Source organism: Balaenoptera physalus (assembly GCF_965194825.1).
Source record: "Balaenoptera physalus genome assembly, chromosome: 14".
NCBI classification, from domain to species: Eukaryota; Metazoa; Chordata; class Mammalia; order Artiodactyla; family Balaenopteridae; genus Balaenoptera; species Balaenoptera physalus.
Genome location: NC_138893.1, coordinates 67,262,226 through 67,279,213, shown reverse-complemented (window position 1 = coordinate 67,279,213; position 16,988 = coordinate 67,262,226). Strand labels below are relative to the sequence as shown.

Below are 16,988 nucleotides of genomic sequence, written 5' to 3'. Positions count from 1 at the left end.
GTGAGGGAGGGTGAAAGGTAGCCTGAATGAGAGAGGTTTCCAGGGAGACTGAGTGAGGGAGGGAGAGAGGGAAACTGAGGGAGGGAAGGTTAGAGAGACCTGAGTGAGGGAGGGTTACAGGGAGTCTAGGTGAGTGAATGTGAGGGGGAGCCTGATTGAGGGAGAGTGAGAGCGAGGTCAAAGTGAAGGAGGGTGAGAGTGAGGTCACAATGAAGTGGGGGTGACAGGGAGCCTGAGTGAGACAGGTTGCCTGGGAGACTGAGTGAGGGAGGGACAGAGGGAGCCTGAGGGAGGGAGAGAGGGAGTCTGAGTGAGGGAGTGTGAAAGGGAGCCTGAGTGAGGGAGGGTATGAGGGAGCCTGAGTGAGGGAGGGTGTGAGGGAACCCCAGTGAGGGTGAGAGCGAGCCGAGTCAGTGAGCGTGAGAGGGATTCCGAATGAGTGAGGGTGACAGGGAGCCCGAGTGAGTCAGTGTGTGTGGGAGCCTGAGTGATGGAGGGTCACAGCGAGATCACAATGAGGGAGGGAGGGAGGCTGCCTGAGTGACAGTAGTTGTGAGGCAGCCTGAGAGAGGGCGGGTGAGTGGTAGCATAGGTGAGTGTGTGTGAGAGTGAGCCCGAGTGAGTGAGGGTGAGAGGGAACCCGAGTGAGTGAGGGCGACAGGGAACTGATTATGAGAAGGGGAGAGGGACCTGAGTGAGGGAGTGTTACAGGGAGTCTAGGTGAGTAAAGGTGAGGGGGAGCCTGACTGAGGGAGGGTGAGAGTGAGGTCACAATGAGGGAGGGTGGGAGAGATCCGGAGTGACAGAAGCTGTGAGGGAGCCTGAGAGAGAGAGGGTGTGAGGGAGTCCAGGTGAGTGAGTGTGAGATGATGCCTGAGAGAGTGAGGGTGATAGGGAGCCCAAGTGAGGGAGGGTGAGAGTGATGTCACAATGAGGGAGGGTGGGAGGGAGCCTGAGTGACAGAAGTTGTGAGGGAGCCTGAGAGAGGGAAGGTGTGAGGGAGCCTAGGTGAGTGAGGGTGAGGGGGAGCCAAAGTGACGGAGGGTGACAGGGAGCCCCAGGGAGGGAGGGTGAGATGGAACTCAAGTGACTGAGGGTGAGAGGGATCCTGAGTGAGTGAGGGTTACAAGGAGCCTGAGTGAGGACAAGGGGGAAACTGAGGGAGGGAAGGTTAGAGGGACCTGAGTGAGGGAGGGTTACAGCGAGTCTAGGTGAGTGAAGATGAGGGGGAGCCTGAGTGAGGGAGGGTGAGAGCGAGGTCACAAGGAAGGAGGGTGAGAGGGAGCATAGGTGAGTGAGTGTTAGAGGGAGCCCGAGTGAGTGAGGGTGAGAGGGAGCCTGAGTGAGGGAGAGGGGGAACTGAGTGTGCAAAGGCGAGAGGGACCTGAGTGAGGGAGGGTGTCAAGGAGTCTAGGTGAGTGAAGGTGAAGGGGAGCCTGAGTGAGGGAGGGTGAGAGCGAGGTCACAGTAAAGGAGGGTGAGGGCGAAATCACAATGAGGGAGGGAGGGAGGCAGCCTGAGTGACAGTAGTTGTGAGGGATCCTGAGAGAGGGAGGGTGAGTGATAGCATAGGTGAGTGAGTGTGAGAGTGAGTCCGAGTGTGTGAGGGTGAGCGGGATCACGAGTGCGTGAGGGTGACAGGGAGCCCGAGTGAATCAGTGTGTGTGGGAGTGTGAATGATGGAGGGTGAGAGCGAGATCACAATGAGGGATGGAGGGAGGCAGCCTGAGTGACAGTAGTTGTGAGGGAGCCTGAGAGAGGAAGCACGAGTGGCAGCATAGGTGAGTGAGTGTGAGAGTGAGTCCAAGTGAGTGAGAGTGAGAGGTAGCGCGAGTGAGTCAGTGTGAAAGGGAACCTGAGTGATGGAGGGTGAGAGCGAGATCACAATGAAGGTGGGTGGGAGGCAGCTTGAGTGACATTAGTTGTGAGGGAGCCTGAGGGAGGGAGGGTGAGTGGTAGCATAGGTGAGTGAGTGTGAGAGTGAACCCTAGTGAGTGAGGGTGAGAGGGAACCCGAGTGAGTGAGGGTGAGAGGGAACCCGAGTGAGTGAGGGTAAGAGGGACCTGAGTGAGGTAGGATTACGGGGAGTCTAGGTGAGTGAAGGTGAGGGGGAGCCTGAGTGAGGGAGAAAGAGCGCGAGGTCAGTGAGTGAGGGTGAGAGGGAGCTTGAGTGAGAGAGGATTTGAGGGAGTCTAGGTGAGTGAAGTTGAGGGGGAGCCTGAGTGAGGGAGGGTGAGAGCGTGGTACAATGTGGGAGGGTGACAGGGAGCCTCAGTGAGACAGGTTGCCAGGGAGACTGAGTGAGGGAGAGTGAGAGGGATCTCGAGTGAGTTAGGATGCCAGGGAGCCCAAATGAGTCAGGGTGACAGGGAACCTAAGTGATGCAAGGAGAGAGCGAGGTCACAATGAGGGAGGGTGAAAGGGAGCCTGAGTGAGACAGGTTGCCAGGGAGACTGAGGGAGGGAGGGAGAGAGGGGGTCTGAGTGAGGGAGAGAGGGAGCATAGGTGAGTGAGTGTGAGAGCGAGCCCAAAGGGGTGAGGGTGCGGGAACCCCAGTGAGTAACGGTGAGATGGAGCCTGAGTGAGGGCGAGAGGGACTGAGTGTGCGAAGGCGAGAAGGACCTGAGTGAGGGAGGGTGACAGGGAGCCTGACTGATGGACGGTGAGAGCTAGGGCACAATGAAGGAGGGTGGGATGGAGCCTGAGTGAGAGAGTTTCTGAGGGAGCCTGAGTAAGAGAGGGTGTGAGGGAACCCCAGTGAGGCTGAGAGGGAGCCGAGTGAGTGACGGTGAGTGGGATCACGAGTGAGTGAGGGTGACAGGGAGCCCGAGTGAGTCAGTGTGTGTGGGAGCCTGAATGATGGAGGGTGAGAGCGAAATCACAATGAGGGAGGGAGGGAGGCAGCCTGAGTGACAGTAGTTTTGAGGGAGCCTGAGACAGGGAGGGTGAGTGGTAGCATAGGTGAGTGAGTGTGAGAGTGAGTCCGAGTGTGTGAGGGTGAGAGGGAACCCCAGTGAGTGAGGGGGAGAGGGCCTGAGTGAGGGAGGATTACAGGGAGTGTAGGATAGTGAGGTGAGGGGGAGCCTGAGGGAGGGAGTGTGAGAGCGAGGTCAAATGAGTGAGAGTGAGAGGGAGCCTGAGTGAGAGAGGTTGCCAGGGAGCTTAAAATAGGGAGTGTATGAGGGAGCCTGAGTGAGGAACTGTGTGAGGGATTCTACGTGAGGGAAGGTGAGAGGGCCCTGAGTGAGGGAGGGTGACATGGAGCCTGAATGACAGAGGTTGTAAGGGAACCGGAGTGAGGGAGGGTGAGAGCGAGGTCACAATGAGGGTGAGTGAGACGGAGCCTAAGTGAGACAGGTTGCCAGGGAGACTGAGTGAGGGAGGGAGAGAGGGAGTCTGAGTGAGGGAGAGAGGGAGCCCCAGGGAGGGAGTGTGAGAGGGAGCCCGAATGAGTGAGGGTGAGAGGGAACACGAGTGAGTGAGGGTGAGAGGGACCGGAGTGAGGGAGGGTTACGGGGAGTCTAGGTGAGTGAAGGTGAGGGGGAGCCTGAGTGAGGGAGAGAGAGCGCGAGGTCACAGTGAGGGAGGGTGAGAGGGAGCTTGAGTGAGAGAGGATTAGAGGGAGTCTAGGTGAGTGAAGTTGAGAGGGAGCCTGAGTGAGGGAGGGTGAGAGCGAGGTCACAGGGAAGGAGGGTGAGAGCGAGGTACAATGAGGGAGGGTGACAGGGAGCCTCAGTGAGACAGGTTGCCAGGGACACTGAGTGAGGAAGGGAGAGAGGGAGCCTGAGTGAGGGAGAGATGGAGTCTGAGAGAGGGAGTGTGAAAGGGAGCCTCAGTGAGGGAGGGTATGAGGGAGCCTGAGTGAGGGAAAGTGTGAGGGAGCCCAAGTGAGGGAGAGTGATAGGGATCCCGAGTGAGTGAGTGTGACAGGGAGCCTGAGTGCTGGAGGGTGAGAGCTAGGGCACAATGAGGGAGGGTGGGCTGGAGCCTGAGTGAGAGAGGTTCTGAGGGAGCCTGAGTGAGGGAGGGTGTGAGGGAGCCCCAGTGAGGGTGAGAGGAAGCCGAGTGAGTGAGGGTGAGCGGGATCACGAGTGCGTGAGGGTGACAGGGAGCCCGAGTGAATCAGTGTGAGTGGGAGTGTGAATGATGGAGGGTGAGAGCGAGATCACAATGAGGGATGGAGGGAGGCAGCCTGAGTGACAGTAGTTGTGAGGGAGCCTGAGAGAGGAAGCGTGAGTGGTAGCATAGGTGAGTGAGTGTGAGAGTGAGTCCAAGTGTGTGAGGGTGAGAGGGAGCCTGAGTGAGTGCGACAGGGAACTGAGTGTGGGAAGGGGAGAGGGCCTGAGTGAGGGAGGATGACAGGGAGTGTAGGATATTGAAGGTGAGGGGGAGCCTGAGGGAGGGAGTGTGAGAGCGAGGTCAAAATGAGTGAGGGTGAGAGGGAGCCTGAGTGAGAGAGGTTGCCAGGGAGCTTGAAATAGGGAGTGTATGAGGGAGCCTGAGTGAGGAATTGTGTGAGGGATTCTAAGTGAGGGAAGGTGAGGGGGCCCTGAGTGATGGAGGGTGAGAGAAAGGTCACAATGAGGGAGGGTGACATGGAGCCTGAATGACAGAGGTTGTAAGGGAACCAGAGTGAGGGAGAGAGAGCGCGAGGTCACAGTGAGTGAGGGTGAGTGGGAGCTTGAGTAAGAGAGGATTAGAAGGAGTCTAGGTGAGTGAAGTGGAGTGGGAGCCTGAGTGAGGGAGGGTGAGAGCGAGGTCACAGGGAAGGAGAGTGAGAGCGATGTACAATGAGGGAGGGTGACAGGGAGCTTCAGTGGGACAGGGTGACAGGGAGACTGAGTGAGGGAGTGTGAAACGGAGCCTGAGTGAGTGAGGGTATGAGAGAGCCTGAGTGAGGGAAGGTGTGAGGGAGATCCAGTGAGGGAGGCTTAAAGGGATCCCAAGTGAGGGAGAGTGAGAGGGATCCCGAGTGAGTGAGGGTGACAGAGAGCCCGAATGACTCAGGGTGAGAAAGCAACTGAGTGAGGGAAGGTGAGAGGGAGCTGAGTGAGGGAGGGTTAGACGGAGCCTAGGTGAGTGAGGGTGAGCGGGAGGGTGAGAGCGAGGTCAAAATGACTGAGGGTGAGAGGGAGCCTGAGTGAGATAGGTTGCCCGGGAGCTTGAAATAGGGAGTGTATGAGGGAGCCTGAGTGAGGAACTGTGTGAGGGAGCAGGTGAGAGGGCCCCTGAGTGATGGAGGGTGACAGCAAGGTCACAATCAGGGAGAGTGAGAGGGAACCTAAGTGAGACAGGTTGCCAGGGAGACGGAGTGAGGGCGGGAGAGAGGGAGACTGAGTGAGGGAGAGAGGGATTCCATCTTAGGAAGTGTGAGAGGCAGACTGAGTAAGGGAGGGTATGAGGGAGCCCCAGTGAGGGAGGGTGAGAGGGAGCCCGAGTGAGTGAGTGTGACAGGGAACCCGAATAAGTCACGGTGAGAGGGAGCCTGAGTAATGGAGGATGAGAGCGAGGTCACAGTGAGGGAGGGTGAAAGGTAGCCTGAATGAGAGAGGTTTCCAGGGAGACTGAGTGAGAGTGGTTCCCAGGGAAACTGAGTGAGGGAGGGAGAGAGGGAGCCTGAGTGAGGGAGAGAGGGAAACTGAGGGAGGGAAGGTGAGAGAGACCTGAGTGAGGGAGGGTTACAGGGAGTCTAGGTGAGTGAATGTGAGGGGGAGCCTGATTGAGGGAGAGTGAGAGCGAGGTCAAAGTGAAGGAGGGTGAGAGTGAGGTCACAATGAAGTGGGGGTGACAGGGAGCCTGAGTGAGACAGGTTGCCTGGGAGACTGAGTGAGGGAGGGACAGAGGGAGCCTGAGGGAGGGAGAGAGGGAGTCTGAGTGAGGGAGTGTGAAAGGGAGCCTGAGTGAGGGAGGGTATGAGGGAGCCTGAGTGAGGGAGGGTGTGAGGGAGCCCCAGTGAGGGTGAGAGCGAGCCGAGTCAGTGAGCGTGAGAGGGATCCCGAATGAGTGAGGGTGACAGGGAGCCCGAGTGAGTCAGTGTGTGTGGGAGCCTGAGTGATGGAGGGTTACAGCGAGATCACAATGAGGGAGGGAGGGAGGCTGCCTGAGTGACAGTAGTTGTGAGGCAGCCTGAGAGAGGGCGGGTGAGTGGTAGCATAGGTGAGTGTGTGTGAGAGTGAGCCCGAGTGAGTGAGGGTGAGAGGGAACCCGAGTGAGTGAGGGCGACAGGGAACTGATTATGAGAAGGGGAGAGGGACCTGAGTGAGGGAGTGTTACAGGGAGTCTAGGTGAGTAAAGGTGAGGGGGAGCCTGACTGAGGGAGGGTGAGAGTGAGGTCACAATGAGGGAGGGTGGGAGAGATCCGGAGTGACAGAAGCTGTGAGGGAGCCTGAGAGAGAGAGGGTGTGAGGGAGTCCAGGTGAGTGAGTGTGAGACGATGCCTGAGAGAGTGAGGGTGATAGGGAGCCCAAGTGAGGGAGGGTGAGAGTGATGTCACAATGAGGGAGGGTGGGAGGGAGCCTGAGTGACAGAAGTTGTGAGGGAGCCTGAGAGAGGGAAGGTGTGAGGGAGCCTAGGTGAGTGAGTGTGAGGGGGAGCCAAAGTGACGGAGGGTGACAGGGAGCCCCAGGGAGGGAGGGTGAGATGGAACTCAAGTGAGTGACGGTGAGAGGGATCCTGAGTGAGTGAGGGTTACAAGGAGCCTGAGTGAGGACAAGGGGGAAACTGAGGGAGGGAAGGTTAGAGGGACCTGAGTGAGGGAGGGTTACAGCGAGTCTAGGTGAGTGAAGATGAGGGGGAGCCTGAGTGAGGGAGGGTGAGAGCGAGGTCACAGGGAAGGAGGGTGAGAGCGAGGTACGATGAGGGAGGGTCAGAGGCAACCTGAGTGACAGTACTTGTGAGGGAGCCTGAGAGAGTGAGGGTGAGAGGGAGCATAGGTGAGTGAGTGTGAGAGTGAGTCCGAGTGTGTGAGGGTGAGAGGGAACCCCAGTGAGTGAGGGTGAGAGGGAGCCTGAGTGAGTGCGACAGGGAACTGAGTGTGAGAAGGGGAGAGGGTCTGAGTGAGGGAGGATTACAGGGAGTGTAGGATAGTGAAGGAGAGGGGGAGCCTGAGGGAGGGAATGTGAGAGCGAGGTCAAATGAGTGAGGGTGAGAGGGAGCCTGAGTGAGAGAGGTTGCCAGGGAGCTTGAAATAGGGAGTGTATGAGGGAGCCTGAGTGAGGAACTGTGGAAGGGATTCTATGTGAGGGAAGGTGAGAGGGCCCTGAGTGATGGAGGGTGAGAGAAAGGTCACAATGAGGGAGGGTGACATGGAGCCTGAATGACAGAGGTCGTAAGGGAACCCCGGAGTGAGGGAGGGTGAGAGTGAGGTCACAATGAGGGTGAGTGAGAAGAAGCCTAAGTGAGACAGGTTGCCAGGGAGACTGAGTGAGGGAGGGAGAGTGGGAGTCTGAGTGAGGGAGAGAGGGAGTCCCAGGGAGGGAGTGTGAGAGGGAGCCCGAATGAGTGAGGGTGAGAGGAATCCCGAGTGAGTGAGAGTGAGAGGTAGCGCGAGTGAGTCAGTGTGAAAGGGAACCTGAGTGATGGAGGGTGAGAGCGAGATCACAATGAAGGTGGGTGGGAGGCAGCTTGAGTGACATTAGTTGTGAGGGAGCCTGAGGGAGGGAGGGTGAGTGGTAGCATAGGTGAGTGAGTGTGAGAGTGAACCCTAGTGAGTAAGGGTGAGAGGGAACCCGAGTGAGTGAGGGTGAGAGGGAACCCGAGTGAGTGAGGGTGAGAGGGAATCCGAGTGAGTGAGGGTAAGAGGGACCTGAGTGAGGTAGGATTACGGGGAGTCTAGGTGAGTGAAGGTGAGGGGGAGCCTGAGTGAGGGAGAAAGAGCGCGAGGTCACAGTGAGTGAGGGTGAGAGGGAGCTTGAGTGAGAGAGGATTTGAGGGAGTCTAGGTGAGTGAAGTTGAGGGGGAGCCTGAGTGAGGGAGGGTGAGAGCGTGGTACAATGTGGGAGGGTGACAGGGAGCCTCAGTGAGACAGGTTGCCAGGGAGACTGAGTGAGGGAGAGTGAGAGGGATCTCGAGTGAGTTAGGATGCCAGGGAGCCCAAATGAGTCACGGTGACAGGGAACCTAAGTGATGCAAGGAGAGAGCGAGGTCACAATGAGGGAGGGTGAAAGGGAGCCTGAGTGAGACAGGTTGCCAGGGAGACTGAGGGGGGGAGGGAGAGAGGGGGTCTGAGTGAGGGAGAGAGGGAGCATAGGTGAGTGAGTGTGAGAGCGAGCCCAAAGGGGTGAGGGTGCGGGAACCCCAGTGAGTAACGGTGAGATGGAGCCTGAGTGAGGGCGAGAGGGACTGAGTGTGCGAAGGCGAGAAGGACCTGAGTGAGGGAGGGTGAGAGGGAGCCTGACTGATGGACGGTGAGAGCTAGGGCACAATGAAGGAGGGTGGGATGGAGCCTGAGTGAGAGAGTTTCTGAGGGAGCCTGAGTAAGAGAGGGTGTGAGGTAACCCCAGTGAGGCTGAGAGGGAGCCGAGTGAGTGACGGTGAGTGGGATCACGAGTGAGTGAGGGTGACAGGGAGCCCGAGTGAGTCAGTGTGTGTGGGAGCCTGAATGATGGAGGGTGAGAGCGAAATCACAATGAGGGAGGGAGGGAGGCAGCCTGAGTGACAGTAGTTGTGAGGGAGCCTGAGACAGGGAGGGTGAGTGGTAGCATAGGTGAGTGAGTGTGAGAGTGAGTCCGAGTGTGTGAGGGTGAGAGGGAACCCCAGTGAGTGAGGGGGAGAGGGCCTGAGTGAGGGAGGATTAAAGGGAGTGTAGGATAGTGAGGTGAGGCGGAGCCTGAGGGAGGAACTGTGTGAGGGATTCTACGTGAGGGAAGGTGAGAGGGCCCTGAGTGAGGGAGGGTGACATGGAGCCTGAATGACAGAGGTTGTAAGGGAACCGGAGTGAGGGAGGGTGAGAGCGAGGTCACAATGAGGGTGAGTGAGACGGAGCCTAAGTGAGACAGGTTGCCAGGGAGACTGAGTGAGGGAGGGAGAGAGGGAGTCTGAGTGAGGGAGAGAGGGAGTCCCAGGGAGGGAGTGTGAGAGGGATCCCGAATGAGTGAGGGTGAGAGGGAACCCGAGTGAGTGAGGGTGAGAGGGACCGGAGTGAGGGAGGGTTACGGGGAGTCTAGGTGAGTGAAGGTGAGGGGGAGCCTGAGTGAGGGAGAGAGAGCGCGAGGTCACAGTGAGGGAGGGTGAGAGGGAGCTTGAGTGAGAGAGGATTAGAGGGAGTCTAGGTGAGTGAAGTTGAGGGGGAGCCTGAGTGAGGGAGGGTGAGAGCGAGGTCACAGGGAAGGAGGGTGAGAGCGAGGTACAATGAGGGAGGGTGACAGGGAGCCTCAGTGAGACAGGTTGCCAGGGACACTGAGTGAGGAAGGGAGAGAGGGAGCCTGAGTGAGGGGGAGACGGAGTCTGAGAGAGGGAGTGTGAAAGGGAGCCTGAGTGAGGGAGGGTATGCGGGAGCCTGAGTGAGGGAAAGTGTGAGGCAGCCCAAGTTAGGGAGAGTGATAGGGATCCCGAGTGAGTGAGTGTGACAGGGAGCCTGAGTGCTGGAGGGTGAGAGCTAGGGCACAATGAGGGAGGGTGGGATGGAGCCTGAGTGAGAGAGGTTCTGAGGGAGCCTGAGTGAGGGAGGGTGTGAGGGAGCCCCAGTGAGGGTGAGAGGAAGCCGAGTGAGTGAGGGTGAGCGGGATCACGAGTGCGTGAGGGTGACAGGGAGCCCGAGTGAATCAGTGTGTGTGGGAGTGTGAATGATGGAGGGTGAGAGCGAGATCACAATGAGGGATGGAGGGAGGCAGCCTGAGTGACAGTAGTTGTGAGGGAGCCTGAGAGAGGAAGCGTGAGTGGTAGCATAGGTGAGTGAGTGTGAGAGTGAGTCCAAGTGTGTGAGGGTGAGAGGGAGCCTGAGTGAGTGCGACAGGGAACTGAGTGTGGGAAGGGGAGAGGGCCTGAGTGAGGGAGGATTACAGGGAGTGTAGGATATTGAAGGTGAGGGGGAGCCTGAGGGAGGGAGTGTGAGAGCGAGGTCAAAATGAGTGAGGGTGAGAGGTAGCCTGAGTGAGAGAGGTTGCCAGGGAGCTTGAAATAGGGAGTGTATGAGGGAGCCTGAGTGAGGAATTGTGTGAGGGATTCTAAGTGAGGGAAGGTGAGGGGGCCCTGAGTGATGGAGGGTGAGAGAAAGGTCACAATGAGGGAGGGTGACATGGAGCCTGAATGACAGAGGTTGTAAGGGAACCAGAGTGAGGGAGAGAGAGCGCGAGGTCACAGTGAGTGAGGGTGAGTGGGAGCTTGAGTAAGAGAGGATTAGAAGGAGTCTAGGTGAGTGAAGTTGAGTGGGACCCTGAGTGAGGGAGGGTGAGAGCGAGGTCACAGGGAGCCTCAGTGAGACAGGTTGCCAGGGAGACTGAGTGAGGGAGAGAGCGATGTACAATGAGGGAGGGTGACAGGGAGCTTCAGTGGGACAGGGTGACAGGGAGACTGAGTGAGGGAGTGTGAAACGGAGCCTGAGTGAGTGAGGGTATGAGAGAGCCTGAGTGAGGGAAGGTGTGAGGGAGATCCAGTGAGGGAGGCTTAAAGGGATCCCAAGTGAGGGAGAGTGAGAGGGATCCCGAGTGAGTGAGGGTGACAGAGAGCCCAAATGACTCAGGGTGAGAAAGCAACTGAGTGAGGGAAGGTGAGAGGGAGCTGAGTGAGGGAGGGTTAGACGGAGCCTAGGTGAGTGAGGGTGAGCGGGAGTCACAGTGAGGGAGGGTGAGAGCGAGGTCAAAATGACTGAGGGTGAGAGGGAGCCTGAGTGAGATAGGTTGCCAGGGAGCTTGAAATAGGGAGTGTATGAGGGAGCCTGAGTGAGGAACTGTGTGAGGGAGCAGGTGAGAGGGCCCCTGAGTGATGGAGGGTGACAGCAAGGTCACAATCAGGGAGAGTGAGAGGGAACCTAAGTGAGACAGGTTGCCAGGGAGACGGAGTGAGGGCGGGAGAGAGGGAGACTGAGTGAGGGAGAGAGGGATTCCATCTTAGGAAGTGTGAGAGGCAGACTGAGTAAGGGAGGGTATGAGGGAGCCCCAGTGAGGGAGGGTGAGAGGGAGCCCGAGTGAGTGAGTGTGACAGGGAACCCGAATAAGTCACGGTGAGAGGGAGCCTGAGTAATGGAGGATGAGAGCGAGGTCACAGTGAGGGAGGGTGAAAGGTAGCCTGAATGAGAGAGGTTTCCAGGGAGACTGAGTGAGAGTGGTTCCCAGGGAAACTGAGTGAGGGAGGGAGAGAGGGAGCCTGAGTGAGGGAGAGAGGGAAACTGAGGGAGGGAAGGTGAGAGAGACCTGAGTGAGGGAGGGTTACAGGGAGTCTAGGTGAGTGAATGTGAGGGGGAGCGTGATTGAGGGAGAGTGAGAGCGAGGTCAAAGTGAAGGAGGGTGAGAGTGAGGTCACAATGAAGTGGGGGTGACAGGGAGCCTGAGTGAGACAGGTTGCCTGGGAGACTGAGTGAGGGAGGGACAGAGGGAGCCTGAGGGAGGGAGAGAGGGAGTCTGAGTGAGGGAGTGTGAAAGGGAGCCTGAGTGAGGGAGGGTATGAGGGAGCCTGAGTGAGGGAGGGTGTGAGGGAGCCCCAGTGAGGGTGAGAGCGAGCCGAGTCAGTGAGCGTGAGAGGGATCCCGAATGAGTGAGGGTGACAGGGAGCCCGAGTGAGTCAGTGTGTGTGGGAGCCTGAGTGATGGAGGGTTACAGCGAGATCACAATGAGGGAGGGAGGGAGGCTGCCTGAGTGACAGTAGTTGTGAGGCAGCCTGAGAGAGGGCGGGTGAGTGGTAGCATAGGTGAGTGTGTGTGAGAGTGAGCCCGAGTGAGTGAGGGTGAGAGGGAACCCGAGTGAGTGAGGGCGACAGGGAACTGATTATGAGAAGGGGAGAGGGACCTGAGTGAGGGAGTGTTACAGGGAGTCTAGGTGAGTAAAGGTGAGGGGGAGCCTGACTGAGGGAGGGTGAGAGTGAGGTCACAATGAGGGAGGGTGGGAGAGATCCGGAGTGACAGAAGCTGTGAGGGAGCCTGAGAGAGAGAGGGTGTGAGGGAGTCCAGGTGAGTGAGTGTGAGACGATGCCTGAGAGAGTGAGGGTGATAGGGAGCCCAAGTGAGGGAGGGTGAGAGTGATGTCACAATGAGGGAGGGTGGGAGGGAGCCTGAGTGACAGAAGTTGTGAGGGAGCCTGAGAGAGGGAAGGTGTGAGGGAGCCTAGGTGAGTGAGTGTGAGGGGGAGCCAAAGTGACGGAGGGTGACAGGGAGCCCCAGGGAGGGAGGGTGAGATGGAACTCAAGTGAGTGACGGTGAGAGGGATCCTGAGTGAGTGAGGGTTACAAGGAGCCTGAGTGAGGACAAGGGGGAAACTGAGGGAGGGAAGGTTAGAGGGACCTGAGTGAGGGAGGGTTACAGCGAGTCTAGGTGAGTGAAGATGAGGGGGAGCCTGAGTGAGGGAGGGTGAGAGCGAGGTCACAGGGAAGGAGGGTGAGAGCGAGGTACAATGAGGGAGGGTCAGAGGCACCCTGAGTGACAGTAGTTGTGAGGGAGCCTGAGAGAGTGAGGGTGAGAGGGAGCATAGGTGAGTGAGTGTTAGAGGGAGCCCGAGTGAGTGAGGGTGAGAGGGAGCCTGAGTGAGGGCGAGAGGGAACTGAGTGTGCAAAGGCGAGAGGGACCTGAGTGAGGGAGGGTGTCAGGGAGTCTAGGTGATTGAAGGTGAAGGGGAGCCTGAGTGAGGGAGGGTGAGAGCGAGGTCACAGTAAAGGAGGGTGAGAGCGAGATCACAATGAGGAAGGGAGGGAGGCAGCCTGAGTGACAGTAGTTGTGAGGGATCCTGAGAGAGGGAGGGTGAGTGGTAGCATAGGTGAGTGAGTGTGAGAGTGAGTCCGAGTGTGTGAGGGTGAGAGGGAACCCCAGTGAGTGAGGGTGAGAGGGAGCCTGAGTGAGTGCGACAGGGAACTGAGTGTGAGAAGGGGAGAGGGTCTGAGTGAGGGAGGATTACAGGGAGTGTAGGATAGTGAAGGAGAGGGGGAGCCTGAGGGAGGGAATGTGAGAGCGAGGTCAAATGAGTGAGGGTGAGAGGGAGCCTGAGTGAGAGAGGTTGCCAGGGAGCTTGAAATAGGGAGTGTATGAGGCAGCCTGAGTGAGGAACTGTGGAAGGGATTCTATGTGAGGGAAGGTGAGAGGGCCCTGAGTGATGGAGGGTGAGAGAAAGGTCACAATGAGGGAGGGTGACATGGAGCCTGAATGACAGAGGTCGTAAGGGAACCCCGGAGTGAGGGAGGGTGAGAGTGAGGTCACAATGAGGGTGAGTGAGAAGAAGCCTAAGTGAGACAGGTTGCCAGGGAGACTGAGTGAGGGAGGGAGAGTGGGAGTCTGAGTGAGGGAGAGAGGGAGTCCCAGGGAGGGAGTGTGAGAGGGAGCCCGAATGAGTGAGGGTGAGAGGAATCCCGAGTGAGTGAGAGTGAGAGGTAGCGCGAGTGAGTCAGTGTGAAAGGGAACCTGAGTGATGGAGGGTGAGAGCGAGATCACAATGAAGGTGGGTGGGAGGCAGCTTGAGTGACATTAGTTGTGAGGGAGCCTGAGGGAGGGAGGGTGAGTGGTAGCATAGGTGAGTGAGTGTGAGAGTGAACCCTAGTGAGTAAGGGTGAGAGGGAACCCGAGTGAGTGAGGGTGAGAGGGAACCCGAGTGAGTGAGGGTGAGAGGGAACCCGAGTGAGTGAGGGTAAGAGGGACCTGAGTGAGGTAGGATTACGGGGAGTCTAGGTGAGTGAAGGTGAGGGGGAGCCTGAGTGAGGGAGAAAGAGCGCGAGGTCACAGTGAGTGAGGGTGAGAGGGAGCTTGAGTGAGAGAGGATTTGAGGGAGTCTAGGTGAGTGAAGTTGAGGGGGAGCCTGAGTGAGGGAGGGTGAGAGCGTGGTACAATGTGGGAGGGTGACAGGGAGCCTCAGTGAGACAGGTTGCCAGGGAGACTGAGTGAGGGAGAGTGAGAGGGATCTCGAGTGAGTTAGGATGCCAGGGAGCCCAAATGAGTCACGGTGACAGGGAGCCTAAGTGATGCAAGGAGAGAGCGAGGTCACAATGAGGGAGGGTGAAAGGGAGCCTGAGTGAGACAGGTTGCCAGGGAGACTGAGGGGGGGAGGGAGAGAGGGGGTCTGAGTGAGGGAGAGAGGGAGCATAGGTGAGTGAGTGTGAGAGCGAGCCCAAAGGGGTGAGGGTGCGGGAACCCCAGTGAGTAACGGTGAGATGGAGCCTGAGTGAGGGCGAGAGGGACTGAGTGTGCGAAGGCGAGAAGGACCTGAGTGAGGGAGGGTGACAGGGAGCCTGACTGATGGACGGTGAGAGCTAGGGCACAATGAAGGAGGGTGGGATGGAGCCTGAGTGAGAGAGTTTCTGAGGGAGCCTGAGTAAGAGAGGGTGTGAGGGAACCCCAGTGAGGCTGAGAGGGAGCCGAGTGAGTGACGGTGAGTGGGATCACGAGTGAGTGAGGGTGACAGGGAGCCCGAGTGAGTCAGTGTGTGTGGGAGCCTGAATGATGGAGGGTGAGAGCGAAATCACAATGAGGGAGGGAGGGAGGCAGCCTGAGTGACAGTAGTTGTGAGGGAGCCTGAGACAGGGAGGGTGAGTGGTAGCATAGGTGAGTGAGTGTGAGAGTGAGTCCGAGTGTGTGAGGGTGAGAGGGAACCCCAGTGAGTGAGGGGGAGAGGGCCTGAGTGAGGGAGGATTAAAGGGAGTGTAGGATAGTGAGGTGAGGCGGAGCCTGAGGGAGGAACTGTGTGAGGGATTCTACGTGAGGGAAGGTGAGAGGGCCCTGAGTGAGGGAGGGTGACATGGAGCCTGAATGACAGAGGTTGTAAGGGAACCGGAGTGAGGGAGGGTGAGAGCGAGGTCACAATGAGGGTGAGTGAGACGGAGCCTAAGTGAGACAGGTTGCCAGGGAGACTGAGTGAGGGAGGGAGAGAGGGAGTCTGAGTGAGGGAGAGAGGGAGTCCCAGGGAGGGAGTGTGAGAGGGAGCCCGAATGAGTGAGGGTGAGAGGGAACCCGAGTGAGTGAGGGTGAGAGGGACCGGAGTGAGGGAGGGTTACGGGGAGTCTAGGTGAGTGAAGGTGAGGGGGAGCCTGAGTGAGGGAGAGAGAGCGCGAGGTCACAGTGAGGGAGGGTGAGAGGGAGCTTGAGTGAGAGAGGATTAGAGGGAGTCTAGGTGAGTGAAGTTGAGGGGGAGCCTGAGTGAGGGAGGGTGAGAGCGAGGTCACAGGGAAGGAGGGTGAGAGCGAGGTACAATGAGGGAGGGTGACAGGGAGCCTCAGTGAGACAGGTTGCCAGGGACACTGAGTGAGGAAGGGAGAGAGGGAGCCTGAGTGAGGGGGAGACGGAGTCTGAGAGAGGGAGTGTGAAAGGGAGCCTGAGTGAGGGAGGGTATGCGGGAGCCTGAGTGAGGGAAAGTGTGAGGCAGCCCAAGTTAGGGAGAGTGATAGGGATCCCGAGTGAGTGAGTGTGACAGGGAGCCTGAGTGCTGGAGGGTGAGAGCTAGGGCACAATGAGGGAGGGTGGGATGGAGCCTGAGTGAGAGAGGTTCTGAGGGAGCCTGAGTGAGGGAGGGTGTGAGGGAGCCCCAGTGAGCGTGAGAGGAAGCCGAGTGAGTGAGGGTGAGCGGGATCACGAGTGCGTGAGGGTGACAGGGAGCCCGAGTGAATCAGTGTGTGTGGGAGTGTGAATGATGGAGGGTGAGAGCGAGATCACAATGAGGGATGGAGGGAGGCAGCCTGAGTGACAGTAGTTGTGAGGGAGCCTGAGAGAGGAAGCGTGAGTGGTAGCATAGGTGAGTGAGTGTGAGAGTGAGTCCAAGTGTGTGAGGGTGAGAGGGAGCCTGAGTGAGTGCGACAGGGAACTGAGTGTGGGAAGGGGAGAGGGCCTGAGTGAGGGAGGATTACAGGGAGTGTAGGATATTGAAGGTGAGGGGGAGCCTGAGGGAGGGAGTGTGAGAGCGAGGTCAAAATGAGTGAGGGTGAGAGGTAGCCTGAGTGAGAGAGGTTGCCAGGGAGCTTGAAATAGGGAGTGTATGAGGGAGCCTGAGTGAGGAATTGTGTGAGGGATTCTAAGTGAGGGAAGGTGAGGGGGCCCTGAGTGATGGAGGGTGAGAGAAAGGTCACAATGAGGGAGGGTGACATGGAGCCTGAATGACAGAGGTTGTAAGGGAACCAGAGTGAGGGAGAGAGAGCGCGAGGTCACAGTGAGTGAGGGTGAGTGGGAGCTTGAGTAAGAGAGGATTAGAAGGAGTCTAGGTGAGTGAAGTTGAGTGGGACCCTGAGTGAGGGAGGGTGAGAGCGAGGTCACAGGGAGCCTCAGTGAGACAGGTTGCCAGGGAGACTGAGTGAGGGAGAGAGCGATGTACAATGAGGGAGGGTGACAGGGAGCTTCAGTGGGACAGGGTGACAGGGAGACTGAGTGAGGGAGTGTGAAACGGAGCCTGAGTGAGTGAGGGTATGAGAGAGCCTGAGTGAGGGAAGGTGTGAGGGAGATCCAGTGAGGGAGGCTTAAAGGGATCCCAAGTGAGGGAGAGTGAGAGGGATCCCGAGTGAGTGAGGGTGACAGAGAGCCCAAATGACTCAGGGTGAGAAAGCAACTGAGTGAGGGAAGGTGAGAGGGAGCTGAGTGAGGGAGGGTTAGACGGAGCCTAGGTGAGTGAGGGTGAGCGGGAGTCACAGTGAGGGAGGGTGAGAGCGAGGTCAAAATGACTGAGGGTGAGAGGGAGCCTGAGTGAGATAGGTTGCCAGGGAGCTTGAAATAGGGAGTGTATGAGGGAGCCTGAGTGAGGAACTGTGTGAGGGAGCAGGTGAGAGGGCCCCTGAGTGATGGAGGGTGACAGCAAGGTCACAATCAGGGAGAGTGAGAGGGAACCTAAGTGAGACAGGTTGCCAGGGAGACGGAGTGAGGGCGGGAGAGAGGGAGACTG

The 16,988-nt window shown here is 58.2% G+C and overlaps 2 long non-coding RNA genes across 2 annotated transcripts in view; one reads left to right on the top strand and one right to left on the bottom strand.

The window, feature by feature from the left end:
- The first annotated feature begins 440 nt into the window (after positions 1-440).
- On the top strand, positions 441-8,085 carry LOC309642521. Its single transcript, XR_014253239.1, has 3 exons — positions 441-644; positions 3,631-3,744; positions 8,027-8,085. It is a non-coding gene; the product is annotated as an uncharacterized lncRNA (long non-coding RNA).
- Positions 6,929-16,988, bottom strand: part of LOC309642522 — a 16,776-nt gene continuing 6,716 nt past the window's right edge. Inside the window, exons 2-3 of the long non-coding RNA XR_014253240.1 lie at positions 12,688-12,973; positions 6,929-7,006 (exon numbers count right to left, since the gene is read on the bottom strand). This is a non-coding gene — a long non-coding RNA (uncharacterized lncRNA). The remainder of the gene's footprint in view (positions 7,007-12,687; positions 12,974-16,988) is intronic.